At 33.9% G+C, this 13,497-nt stretch overlaps 1 long non-coding RNA gene and 1 pseudogene across 4 annotated transcripts; one reads left to right on the top strand and one right to left on the bottom strand.

Annotated features, from left to right (window-relative positions):
* The first annotated feature begins 5,695 nt into the window (after positions 1 to 5,695).
* LOC145105772 (protein NUCLEAR FUSION DEFECTIVE 4-like) lies at positions 5,696 to 7,738 on the top strand (annotated as a pseudogene).
* A 700-nt stretch (positions 7,739 to 8,438) lies between these two features.
* On the bottom strand, positions 8,439 to 11,230 carry LOC145168785 (uncharacterized). Of its 4 annotated transcripts, XR_013742097.1 has the most exons (8): positions 10,960 to 11,230; positions 10,716 to 10,753; positions 10,391 to 10,444; positions 10,171 to 10,296; positions 9,963 to 10,092; positions 9,466 to 9,542; positions 9,344 to 9,386; positions 8,439 to 8,659 (listed from the first exon to the last, which is right to left on the bottom strand). It is a non-coding gene; the product is annotated as an uncharacterized LOC145168785 (long non-coding RNA). The 4 variants fall into 4 exon arrangements; XR_013742095.1 differs by lacking the exon at positions 9,963 to 10,092 and having other exon boundaries at positions 10,716 to 10,768; XR_013742096.1 differs by having other exon boundaries at positions 9,466 to 10,092.
* Positions 11,231 to 13,497: the final 2,267 nt, after the last annotated feature.

Genomic DNA, 13,497 nt, shown 5'->3' with positions numbered 1-13,497 from the left:
TTAGATCTGAAGTTGCAACTTTAGATCCTAGCCCATACCCGAAAATGAATATCACCCATGCTATAAAATCCCTAATCTTTAACATGAAGAGATCTAGAAAGAACAAGGTCAAGGTACCAACTTGTTACCTTCAGACTGATGCCACTGAGCAGAGAGATCGAATCCACCAGCTCCTCTATGATCAAATCTTCTTAAACTCCAAGCCTTCTTCTTGCAAATGCTTCAAAACACACTTTCCCTCCTTCACACACTCAGAATGGGGGTTTAGATCGGTTAGGGCTGCTTCTGGACGTCAAGGGGTGATAAGGGGGCTGAGGTAAGGACTTAAGGTCCTTTAAATAGGGTGCAAACCCTAAATTTAGGGTTTTCTCTTCCCAGCACCAACTCGTCGAGTCCAGCCTCCGACTCGGTGAGTTGGTCACTTAACACGTGGCCAAAACCCGCTCTGACTCGACGAGTAGGCATACCTACTCACCGAGTAGGCTCCTAAAATTACACATAAGCCCATAAATCATACTTCTGAAGTTTGGGATGTTACAAAAGGATTGTCATTTCTGAGCCCCACTTTTTTTCATAGTGATGTACCTACTCACAAAGATCTTGGCATCAAACAATTACTAACACAGTGTCCCCGACAACGACGCCAAATTTTTAGGTGTGTCAAACCCAACAAATAAATGGGTACAAAATGACTCCAAAAACACTGAGACTTTGCACTAAAAATGTAATACAAGGTAAGTAGGGTTGATCCAAAAAGGCACAGAACAAATTCTTATACCTTTTTGCGTAAGGTACAAAACTGGTCATAGAAGTGGGGGGGGGGGGTTATATTCAATGATTTAAACAAGAGAATAAATTAATAAGTAAATGATCGATTAAATAAAACAAATTCAGGATTTGTGAGGACTCTAACTCTATGTATGATGACTTAGCAATGTGATTCCAAGATGACATGATATTTATCAAATTCTACCTAAATTGGTACTTGAAAGTGTTAACAAGCTCTAACACTTCCCATTCACCAAGTTGTCAAATTCAAAACAAACTCTTTGAAAATTACCTAAGCTTCTAATTTAAGTTTAAACAAGCTCTTAGATAGAAATCAAAAGGTTGCAATAAGGTTTATGTGAATGTTCCCAACAACACCCACTACTCCTTACAAGCTCGGGAGTGTAAGAGTATGTGAATAAGATTTACACTAAATTCATTCAATGAAAATAAGTTTAGTGCATATTACTTAGTCCAAATTACAAATTAATTACGAATTTTGCAATTTAGATAACTTGATTGATCTAAACCTAATTCAAATGGCCAATAAGAATCAAACATTCAATTGAAACAAAATCAAATTCACTAGATAGAAATTGAAAGCAAACATCAAGTCATATGATTGAAATCACAACTAAAAAGTCAAGACATGAAGTTGGAGAAACTAGGGTTCTAGCCATACATGACTAGAACAAGATCACAAATCTAGAAAATAAAATTAAAGTTCTTACAAAATGAAATCAAATATTCCCAAGTGTTAATCAACTTCAAAATTCTCCAGAAAATCGCCCAAAGTGCTCCCAAAATTGATCCCTCAAAAAATGAAGTCGGCTGCCACTATTTAGAAAAGATGAGAAACTACCACTAAACCCACATCCTCGATTCCAAGGCCCACGGAAATTTACAGTGTCATTTACACAGCCCATGGAAACACAAAAAATTGGATGCAACAGGTACATTTCCACGGCCCGTGGAAATTCAAGGCTAAAATTTCTGCGGCCATGGAAATCTCTGACTGCTGGATTTCCTCAATTTTCTGTAACTTCTTCCTCCATGATACGAAAGTCGTGGAATATTGTCCGCACCTTCTAGTTACCTCCCTAAGTGAGATCTCACCTCCAAAAGTCCCTAAAACATCATATAATTATGCGAGTGAAATAATATCATGAAATATCCCGAAAACATGTAAAATGCATGGAGTTAAGCCTAAATACAATGCAATGGTGTGGAATAAAGATGCAAAATAGGTACATAAAATGCACCTAACAATATACATACATATATACACACATACACACACTAATGTGTATGTTCTTGGTGTTCTTCATTTTTCTTTTGAAAATCAAGTTAGAAACTTAGCTTTTGCATTATCTCTCTTGAACAAATTTTGGCTTTTTTTTCAGGCTTAAGAGGACATTCAAACAAGAGAGCAACTAGCATTCCAATTTGGTGTTAGCGCTTGTGGTAGTTACCTCTAGAAGGACTCTTTCTTGAGTTTTACCGTCATCATCAATGATCACCACCCAATAGGACCAAAGAACAAGAAATGTTGTTTATCTTATCCTTAATTGATTATTTACATAAAATATTTGTGTAAGTTTTATTAAAGTCTTCCATTGTAAAATCATTACTATCATGTTTTTAAACTCGATCGTGTACACCATATGTTCATCACCAATGATAAACAAAATAACAAATCAATAAAAAGATAACTCAACAACCAATACATTATCCAAACAAATGAGCATAAAAAAACATTTGTTGAGCAGATTGTCCAAAAGACCTCATTTATACACCCAAAAAAGGTCGGTTACAATGGCAAATGGAAGATCAAACACTACCAATAAACGGATAAAAGAAAATGTAATCGCAGCCTAGCGAAGAGTCATTTCCAATCGAACGACGCGTTAGAAAATGACCCCTTACCACATGCTATTTTTTGCAAATAACCCCGAATTAGACATGTATGGCCTTGAAATATGGTGCTTTCGACAACTCAACAAAAGTCTTCTTAAGTTGTATAGGATATAGATGGTGTGTGCAAAAAGAAGCTAAAGGATGCAGATTCAATGAGTGTAGGCAACAAAGGATAAATGAAGATAAAACATATGTAGTCATCCATGAATACCATGTGTATGTCTAGTGAATGTTAACAACTATTGCGATAATGGTCATTGTGTTTTTTTTTCTCATTTATGAGTACTCACAAATAATTGTATTGGAACATATGGCATAAATATATTGCTTTCTTTTTATCGGATTTAACTAGTCAAAGTAGTATACATTCCTGAAACATATTGCTTCTTTTTTAAATATATAGCAACTTACTTTGTTTGTGATTTTGAACTTGATATATTTGAATTTTGGCTACTTTGTGATTATGGTTAATTTTTGTGATTATGAACTCGATTTATTTGAATTTCGGTATGCTTTTATTTTTATATTTATTTAAAAATTTTATTCAGATAATTTATCAAACATATACATTTTATCCAACACAAAATATAACATAAGGGTAAAATTGTCATTTTTATAAGTCAGACACCATTCAGAGTCATAATCAAATAGCATGGTATCAGCCAGAGCCAAATTCAGTCAGAGCTTCTGACTTAATTAGGTCCTCTAACTCAATCATATTTGATTCAATCAACAACTATCAAAAAACTTCTTAGTATACCTCAAGAGTGTTTGGGATTACTTATCTAACTTAATAAGTACTTTTTGATAAAAATGGTTATTAACTTATGTGGTGGTAAAAAAACATTTTCAAAAAGTGTTTGTATAATGACAAAAAGTTATAAATTGATAATCATTTAAAGTGGTACAATAACCAAGAAATGTGGAAAATACAAAAAAAAAGGGGGGGGGGGGGGGGGGACGGGGCAGAAAGAAAGAGTTCATTAAGAGTATTATAGTTATTGTATCTCAAAAAATCATAAGTTGTTTTAAAAGTAAAAAAATTGTGACTTTTACAAAACTCATTTTTAGTCTTATAAAAAAACACTTTTCAAAAACATTTATTTAGTTGCCAAATATTTTTTTTAGACTTATTGACTTTTTGAAAAACTAATAACTCAATAAACTTATTTGAAACTCAATTCCAAACCCCCCATGTTTGAATAATTATGCGGGTTTTACTCGTGAAAAACGATTTACTCACAAGTTTGTGTTAAAAAATATTGCTATTGTTAATTTTATTTGCCTACTATTTCATGGAGTTAATGATTATTTGCTTATATTTTCTATTAAGAAGGACTATGCATAGTCATTTTTAGGGATGCGCATTTGACCCGGTGGAACGGGGCCATACCGAAAATAATTGGAGCCAGGGGACTTGATCCGATTCTGATTCTCCATTTCCGAGTAAATTGGTTCGTGGTTCTACAGTTCTAGTCCAGTTCGAGCGTGTCTTAAATCGAACATCCTTAAAAAACACACTTCCTCGTAGGACCGAATCGGAACCACAATATTCAATCCAATTTGCAGTTAGGTATTTTGTCACTAAATCGGTTCTCAGTTCTTCGGTACTTGGTCTGGTACAAACCGATGCTCATCGCTAGTCATTTTAGTGTGAATAACTGAATGGGAAATAAAATCGCTACATTTAATTTCAAAACATAAGGTAATTAATAACATAAGTTTTTCCCATAAATTAAAATTTTTTCCGACTCGTACTAACAAAAATGGATAATTTCATATATGTCATTATTAAACATAAAAAAAAAAAATTTACACAACCTATAATTTAAGTATCATATCTACCTTTCATAAACCTCAAAATATCATATATACATTTCATAAACTTCAAAATGTCATATTTACTCAACCAAAAATATAGATATCATATGTATCCTTCATAAACTTTAAATATCATATTTGCTCAAAAAAAAAATTAATAGAGTATTATACTCTTCATAAATTCCCTAACATTCATTGATTGATTGAATTTCAAAATATCATCTAAAAAAATGACTAAATTGACTGAGATATTTTTGGAACAAAACCAAACGTGCTCGATGCGTTGGTGAATCTGAGTAATCAAAATTATGTATGCAACTCTCTTGTTTTCAATTTTGACAACATTAACTCCTACTCAAAAATAATAAACTATATGTCCGGGGAATTCAATTTTCTCAAATCAATTCATAAACTACTTGTTAAAGTCTTACATATAATTCAATAACAAGTTCAATTTTAAAGACAATTTAAAATTTTCTCCTTTACATTCAAAGTCGTATAAAAATCGTTGATATTATATGCAGAAATCTCAAATAAAGAACCATAATTCTTATTTCGAAAATCACTTCAATCAAGATTCTTTTAGACGAACGCATTTGAAGTTGAATTAAAATTTTACGAAAATGTATAATAGTAAATTGATAAATATATGGATTTAAAAAGATTATATATATAATTTTTAAATGTGATTTTGAATAAATATTATATTTTGATGTCAATAAAGAATAAATATGATATTTAAAAGTTTATAAACGGTAGATATAATATTTAGAAGTTTATAAATAGTAAATATAATATTTTGATTTTTGATTTTAAATATGATATTTTGATTTTTAACTATGAAATTCTTCGTAAAAAAAAAATTAAAAAGTTTAACTCATATACTTATAAAAAAGTAATTAAATAAAATATCTTATAAATTGCAATGAAAATATCCGGTGTTTATATTTCATGTAAACCCACGAGTTTATAATGTTACCACGCATATTAACGGCATATGGCGTATGAGCCCTACAAATAATTCCCAAACACATAAGCGGTGGCGCGTTTAGACCACGCACTCTCGGCCTGTGTAGTTCCGTCTTCCATTATAAGCATACATAGTATACATCCACACTATTCTTCATCGATACAACACGCATTAGTGGAAATGATCTCAAATACATACAGTCTACTTCTGAAAATTAAAAAAATGGAAAACAGTAAATTGATAGCTACAGTGGCGAGCATATTGATCCAGTGCACCGGCGGTGCCTCCTACGCCTTCGGAATCTACTCTGCTGCCCTCAAATCCAGCCAAGGTTACGACCAATCGACTCTCGACACCGTCTCCGTCTTCAAGGACATCGACGCTAATATCGGAGTTTTAGCCGGTCTCCTCTATCACGCCGTCACTAATAACCACCGCGATTCAACGCCGTCGTCTTCTCGTTTCAAATGCGGACTTCCGATCGTCTACTTGTTTGGAGTGGCTCAGTGCTTCTTCGGTTACTTCCTTATGTGGTTGTCCATCACCGGACGCATTCACAAGCCGAGCGTCCTGCTCATGTGCATCTTCATGTTCATGGCGTCACACGCTCAGACTTTCTTCATTACTGCAAATATCGTCGTCGCCGTCAGGAATTTTCCAGATTACGGTGGAACAACCATCGGCATTATGAAGGTAATTCATACAATTATCAATCAGGTTGTGCATATTTACTTATCGGCATGCTTACAGTTTGTTCCGTTCAATCAGTTTTTCGTTTGATTCTACATTCCGATGATCGGTGAAATCAAATGTTAGAGATTAAGGTGAACGTAAAACCGCCGCGTGAATCATATACTCATACAAAACATTTGAATCAAATGCATTGGAAAGTTGTACCATACGCTTTAAGTTTCATACGGTACTACTACATTAACAATGTACAAATTTTCATGAACGCTAGCTAAGATCAACAAAAGCTTCATACATCCTAACATCCATTAACTCCATTTTTGCAGCTTCATGCCATCGATTAACTGTATGAATGTATGATCTTATGAATATGCTCTGTTTGTAATTTTCATTTACTCAGGGCTTTCTCGGTCTAAGCGGAGCGATACTAATACAAATCTACCTGACGTTCTTCGACGGCAAACCAACCAAATTCATACTATACTAATGCTTGCCGTGGTTCCATCTCTCGTCTCCCTCATTTTCATGTTTCTCGTTCACGAAAACCCCTCAAACAGTACTCACGACAAACATCATCTAAACAATTTCTCACCAATCGCACTCGCTATAGCCGTATATCTAACGATCATACTCGTCTTCTCATCACGGGCTCACTTCCTCACAACCATCATTCTTGGTATTCTAATCCTTTCACCTCTTCTAATCGCATGCACAACTCAAACCAACGAACAGCAAGAGGCTACAGAAGCACCGATTGTAGCTTCAGAGAGTCAGGTGGTGGCGAGTCACGGTGGTTCACCGGCGGTTGAAATGAATCTTCTACAAGCAATGACCACCGTCAACTTCTGGCTCCTATTTGTATCCATGGTGTGTGCGATGGGTTCTGGTCTCGCCACCATCAACAACGTAACTCAAATAGGTCAGTCTCTTAAATACTCAACAACCAAAATCAACAAAATTTTGTCTCTATGGAGTATCTGGAACTTTCTAGGAAGATTCAGTAGTGGATTTCTGTCTGATTTCTCTTTACACAAACACGGCTGACCGATGTTCATCTCGATAACACTATTGGCGATGATCTTCGGCCATTTGTGGATCGCCTTTGATGGGAATTTGTACTTTGGTACAGCGATTATCGACATATGTTATGGATCACAGTGGTCTTTGATGCCTACCATTACTTCTGAAAAATTTGGAGTGAAACATATGGGGACAATTTTCAATACGATAGCTGCAGCTAATCCTGTTGGGTCGTATATATTGTCTGTGAGAGTGCTTGGAAGCATTTATGATAAAGAAGCAAAAGGAGGGGGTTCCTGCAATGGGATTCATTACTTTAGGGCTTCGTTTTTTGTGTTTGCTGGGGTTTGTGTTTTCGGGATGTTTGTATCTTTGGTGTTGTTTATCAGGACGAAGGGGTTTTATGTGGTGGTTGTGGACAAACGGGCAGAGGCAGTTGAGGCTGAGGCTGAGGTGGAGGTGGAGGTGGAGGAAGAAAGAGAAAGGAGAGTGGGTTTGTACTTTGTAGTTGTGGAGAGGAGAGAAGAAGTTGAGAGATTGATAGAAAATTAGAGAGAATATGTTTTGTTTGATAATAATAAAGATACAAAGAAATAGAAAAGAAACTAGAAGAATGGTTAATTGATTTTGTTTATTTGACAAGTTTTTTAAGCATCTTGTTTGGTTTTATAAGAAGATTTGAATTAAACTAATCACAAAATTACCATCAAATCTTAAACTTCAAGTATTAAAAAAAAATACCTATTGATTTCTTATACATAAATTATTTTAATTAAAGTTATGAATTCAATAATTAATTACATTGAAAATTATATATACAGACAATTATATCATTATTCCTTGATTCAATTGTTAAATTTTACGTTCAGAAAATATTTTAAAAATTAATTTAGATCATCACTGTAATGTTTTGTTTCACTTGGGTTTTCTGCAATGGACATAAAATATTATTTTGTCCTTCTTAATTCTTTTTATTATTATTATTTATTTTTTCAATTGGTTTGGTTCTCCGTCCGTACATGAAATGAATATTTTGTCCTTCCTAATTTCTTTTTATTTATTTTTCTAATTATTTGTCCTTTTTTGATTTATTAAACAAATAAATTAATGGGATACCACATATACCCCATCTCACACAAACCCACCAACAACCACGAAAACTAAACGTGCAATTTGGTATTTGAACCAATATATATATATATATATATATATATATATATATATATATATACTAGGTACGTTTGGAGGGCCGTGATAATTTTGGTATTTCCTTTGGCTTTTCTAAATAAAACACTGTCCACAAGTGTAATAACGTCATAGAATGCTATAAAAGAAAAAGAACGAAAGTAGAATGCTATAGTACACAAACAAATGAATGTAAATTGCTATTTCTTAGATTTCACCCACAAATCTTCCGTTCAAGCTCGAGCATGTGCATCCTTACCTAGATCCATTCTTGGTAGTTTCACCCTCCTGAAACAAAAAAAGTTTTTCAATCAAGTATGTCAATGTTTGATCTAGTTGTTCTTATAAGTCATTTATATTACTGATTTTATGAACTTAGAGTAAAAGAGTGAATTGTTAATAGCCTACAAAAGTTGAAACTTATTACAAGGTTATTTTTTTCTCTTGTTATATATACCTTTATTTAGGTCAAAATGAAAACATATATAATTTATTGGAAAAAAGATGCATATATAAAAAGTGATTGATAATAAAAAGGTCATAGTTTGACTTTTAACATATAATAAATGGTTTAAATCAAAATATGTACGAATGTTGTAACAAGTTGTATCATTCATAAAATTTGTATGGTTTGTTGAAAATTTACAGCCTTTAAATATTTTACATCAAATCATTATGGAAACAAATAACATGTATGACCTTAAAAGTGAGAGTGTAAATATTTTCTTTGTATGCTTCAGAATTTTGAAATAAAACGTACTACTTTTCCGAATGAAATATGTATATAAATCTTGTGATATGTCTTAATCCCAAAAAATCCCTATATAAAATTTCGTATGAAGTCCAATGAATTATAACAGAACTCCTACCATTTCAATGTGAAGATGAAACACAAATTTGAAATATTAGCCGTTTGACCTCAGAAGTCAAACCCTTCTTTTTATTAAAAAAAAAAAAGGAAATACTACTTACCATGCTGGTATTTTCCTCTTGTCTCGTTCTTTTGGATTTTCACCTACATATACATATATATATATATATATATATATATATATATATATATATATATATATATATCTGAATTCACTGCATACTTGTATGTTGGAGCTAAGTCAATAACTCCTTCATTCCATCCATGGAAAACATGCACCCTTCTCAGTTATTTGCACAACTACAAATCGTAAAAGAACTTATTTAGCAACAAAAATATTGATGCATATCTCATGTCACCATAAACTAAGATACTGTGTCCTTTTGACTTATAAAGTAATTGTGAAACTGGCAAATTTTACAAATAATTGAACAAATTGTATTGTATTTATTTCCAAAATTTACTTATGGCATGGAATTTTTTGTGGTTGAACATGCTCTATAACATATGAACAACAAGTTCTTTTCAAGATCTGATATACATTCGAGTTTGGTCTCTCTTTATACACATCCTTGAGTCCCGAGGTCAAATAAGAAAAAACAAAGCATAAACTTGTTTAATACAAAGACATGCTAATAGAAACCGATCCCTGAATTATAAACCAATAATTAGTTCTAAAATCATTAATATATCTTCGGAAAAATCTTGGAGAGAAATTACCTTATTACCCATAAGCCCCACCCCAAATGGCGAGTCTTTTAAGTTATTTATATGCCTTATTATATAGCCTGTTATGAACTTAAACCGAGATGTATATGTCCACCATCTCCTTGCTAACAATTCGTACATACTTGATAATATGAAGAAGTAAGTAATTTTGATTCTTAAAGAATCAAAAAGAAAAAAAAAAAAAACAACGTTTACCTACCTATGATGCGAGTTTACTTGATCATTAAAAGGCGATGAACTACTACTTTATCTCTTTCTCTCTCTACTGGATGGAAGCTTGAAATAGGTGTCCACATCTTTCTTATTGTCGTCATTACCTCATTAGCTAGAATCAACAACATTAAAACAAACAATAAAATTTTAAAACCAATTGAATTTATACTTGAACTTTTATAGAAATAAAAAAAACTTCTGCATACTTGCATATAGCTGTGTTGCTGAATACTGAACCCCGAATTATTGTGAAGCTACAACTGAAAGCAAAATGAACCAGTATTGAGAAAAATTGGAGAAATAGCCCCAAATAAACAACCAAAAACCTGAAATAATTAAATTAAAAGGAGAGAGGCAGATTGAGGGAGAAGATTCAACTGGCAACATAACAAATGGAGAGGAGAAAAAGAAAAAAAAATGATTAATTTCAGTATCAGCTACGTGCAAAAAATCAAATTAGGGCTAGAAGTTATATGAGAACAAAAAACCAAAAAATAAGAGAAGTTATAAAAAACGAGAATCGAAACTTACTTGCATGTTGAACCTCCTTGACTTGAAATACTGAAAGCCTGAAATTCAAAGTCCTAAAACATTATCACACAAGCACTCAATTATATTTCAATGGATTTTTCTGAAGAAATAAGGATAATAAATGATCAAGAACGAAGCAGGAGGGATGTAGATGATGGCGGGGCGATGGTCTTGCCGAGAGGGAGAGATCGAGATAGAGAGACATAGATAGAGAGAGAAAGAGAGAAATGTGTTGGATGGGAACCTGGTTGTCATGTAGAAGTTGGTCTTAGAAAATCGCCACAGATGGTGATATGGTAGGTGGTATGGAGTTAGCAGGGCGTCACTGTGGAACAACAGTATGCTTCTTATCTGCAAAGAAACCCATCGATTGATCAATTAGAGAGGAGCGATGGCGGAATGGGCAAAATCGATGGGTAGGTCGCGTTTCCGTCGGTATATTGGGTAATTGGGTAGAGATAGATGATGGAGGTAGTAGCGCATTGGGAAAGCAGAGAAGCGGTGGAGGAGATGAAGGTGGTGTTTGTGTTTTTAAAAAAACCAATTCAGACCACTTATTGTGTCGCGCGCAACACTTGGCCTTTTGGCAGGTGTTTGTTTTCCTGAAGACTTCTGACTTAAAAACTGTTGCGCGTGTGCTGCGTGGCGCAGCACTAAACCAACTGCTTCAAACCTCTTCGCGCTTTACTTTAACTTACTGCAGACGTTAAAAAACAAACAGACTTTTTATTAAATGTTGCAGCCTTTTGTTCCACCTCTTCTGCTACAGAGGATTGCAGAGGTGGTCCGCAGACTCAAGACATTTTCGCTTCGAAAAAACAAACAGCACCGAAGAGTTGATGAGTCTTCAACGGTGGCACATTGTCCCATTTAGTGTAATGATGAGTAACAACAGAAACAAGCGACATAAACGAGGCACCCATGTACCCATACATCCGGACCCAACCCGGAAGAAAATAACCCTATTAAAAAGCATGCTTAAAATCAAGAGAAAACACCTCTAAATTCAACGAAATTCCATCAAAATTCCTAAAAAATCCCCACTTATTCCACATTAATCCACCTTATCCCACTTTGCTAAATTTTGAAAGGATAGGGTTATATATATATATATATATATATATATATATATATATATATATATATATATATATAGGTCGTGTTTCCGTCGGTATATTAAGTAATTGGGTAGAGATAGATGATGGAGGTAGTAGCGTATTGGGAAAGCATAGAAGCGGTGGAGGAGATGAAGAGTTGATGAGTCTTCAATGGTGGCACGTTGTCCAATTTAGTGGAATGATGAGTAACAACAGAAACAAGCGACATAAACGAGGCACCCATGCACCCATACATCCGGACCCGACCCGGAAGAAAATAACCCTATTAAAAAGCATGCTTAAAATCAAGAGAAAACACCTCTAAATTCAACGAAATTCCATCAAAATTCCTAAAAAATCCCCACTTATTCCACATTAATCCACCTTATCCCACTTTGCTAAATTTTGAAACGATAGGGTTTATATATATATATATATATATATATATATATATATATATATATATATATATATATATATATATATATATATTAATTTTTTTTTGAACGGCAGATTATCCTAGTCATAAATTATCATTTATGTGCCCAATAAGAATTGAACCTATAACCTCTTAATTGAAAATGTTATTCCTTACCGCTACCCAAAATCTTAATTGGTTGTTTTGAGATGTAATGAGTTATTCTACCATAACAAGTGGTACCATATATTTTTGGATTTTAACAAATTGGCTACGACCTTTTGCTCATTTTAACAAAAGCAAAACCCAAGTATTGTCATATGTACTTATATCTTTCACAAGGAAATAATATCTCGCATGCAACCGTTATAAGTGTCATATTAAAAGACCTTCGTTGTCTACTCATGAATTATAGTTATCTACGAGGAATTTATATTACCATCTTTCTGTGCAACACAGTCTAGTTGCATTGATGCATCGGGTTTGATATCCATATGTGTTTCACTAGTAGAAAATGAGGTATCAGCGACGGAATCAGTGACAGAAAAAATATGTAGCTAATCAGCGACGGATTAACTAGGGATCAGCGACGGAAATTAGAAGTCTCCCTAAAACCTAAATGCTACTCGAGAAATATAAGAAAACCCGTCGCTAATTTCCTATTCCCTCCCATATTTTGGATGATTTTCAATTCCCTCTCAATATTTTCGTTCCCCCGCCTCCCTCCCATATTATCCTCCTGAAAACATCTTACCCTAATTTCAATATGCCATTCTCTTTATCCTATTTTCTCCCAATATTGCTGATTTTTTCCACCCCACCCCCAACATCGCCGATTTCCGCCGCCACCACCCCTACGACAAAGAAAAGGATGTTGTAGAGGAGACGCATGTCGTCTGCACATACCCATTTGTGGCAGCGACTTCTGTATTTTCTTTAAACCATAAAACGGAGAAGGAGTTTCAAAAATCCCAAACATAACAAGCAAGAAGCCACACGACCTTTGAATTTTGCCGTCAATTTCGTCTCCTAAACTGGAAATTGCTTAACATCAAACGAAGGTAACACTCAATAGCTTAGCTTGTACCTTTATAGTGCAGCTTACATGGGTACTATCGAGTTATTGACATTTTAACCTCTTTTATTCTCGTTATGAACCTTGATTTTTTTGTTCTTGTAGCATAAGGCAACATCACAAGACCGTTCACAAGTCCAGATTCCTGATCATGGTTATATGTTTTATCTTAATTTCTAGAGTCATTCTTCT

The sequence above is a fragment of the Lactuca virosa genome, chromosome 4 (assembly GCF_052849685.1).
Source record: "Lactuca virosa cultivar CGN04683 chromosome 4, Lactuca_virosa_CGN04683_v6, whole genome shotgun sequence".
Taxonomy (NCBI): Eukaryota; Viridiplantae; Streptophyta; class Magnoliopsida; order Asterales; family Asteraceae; genus Lactuca; species Lactuca virosa.
Note: the sequence above shows the minus strand (reverse complement) of the source record. Positions and strands in the feature narration are given on the sequence as shown.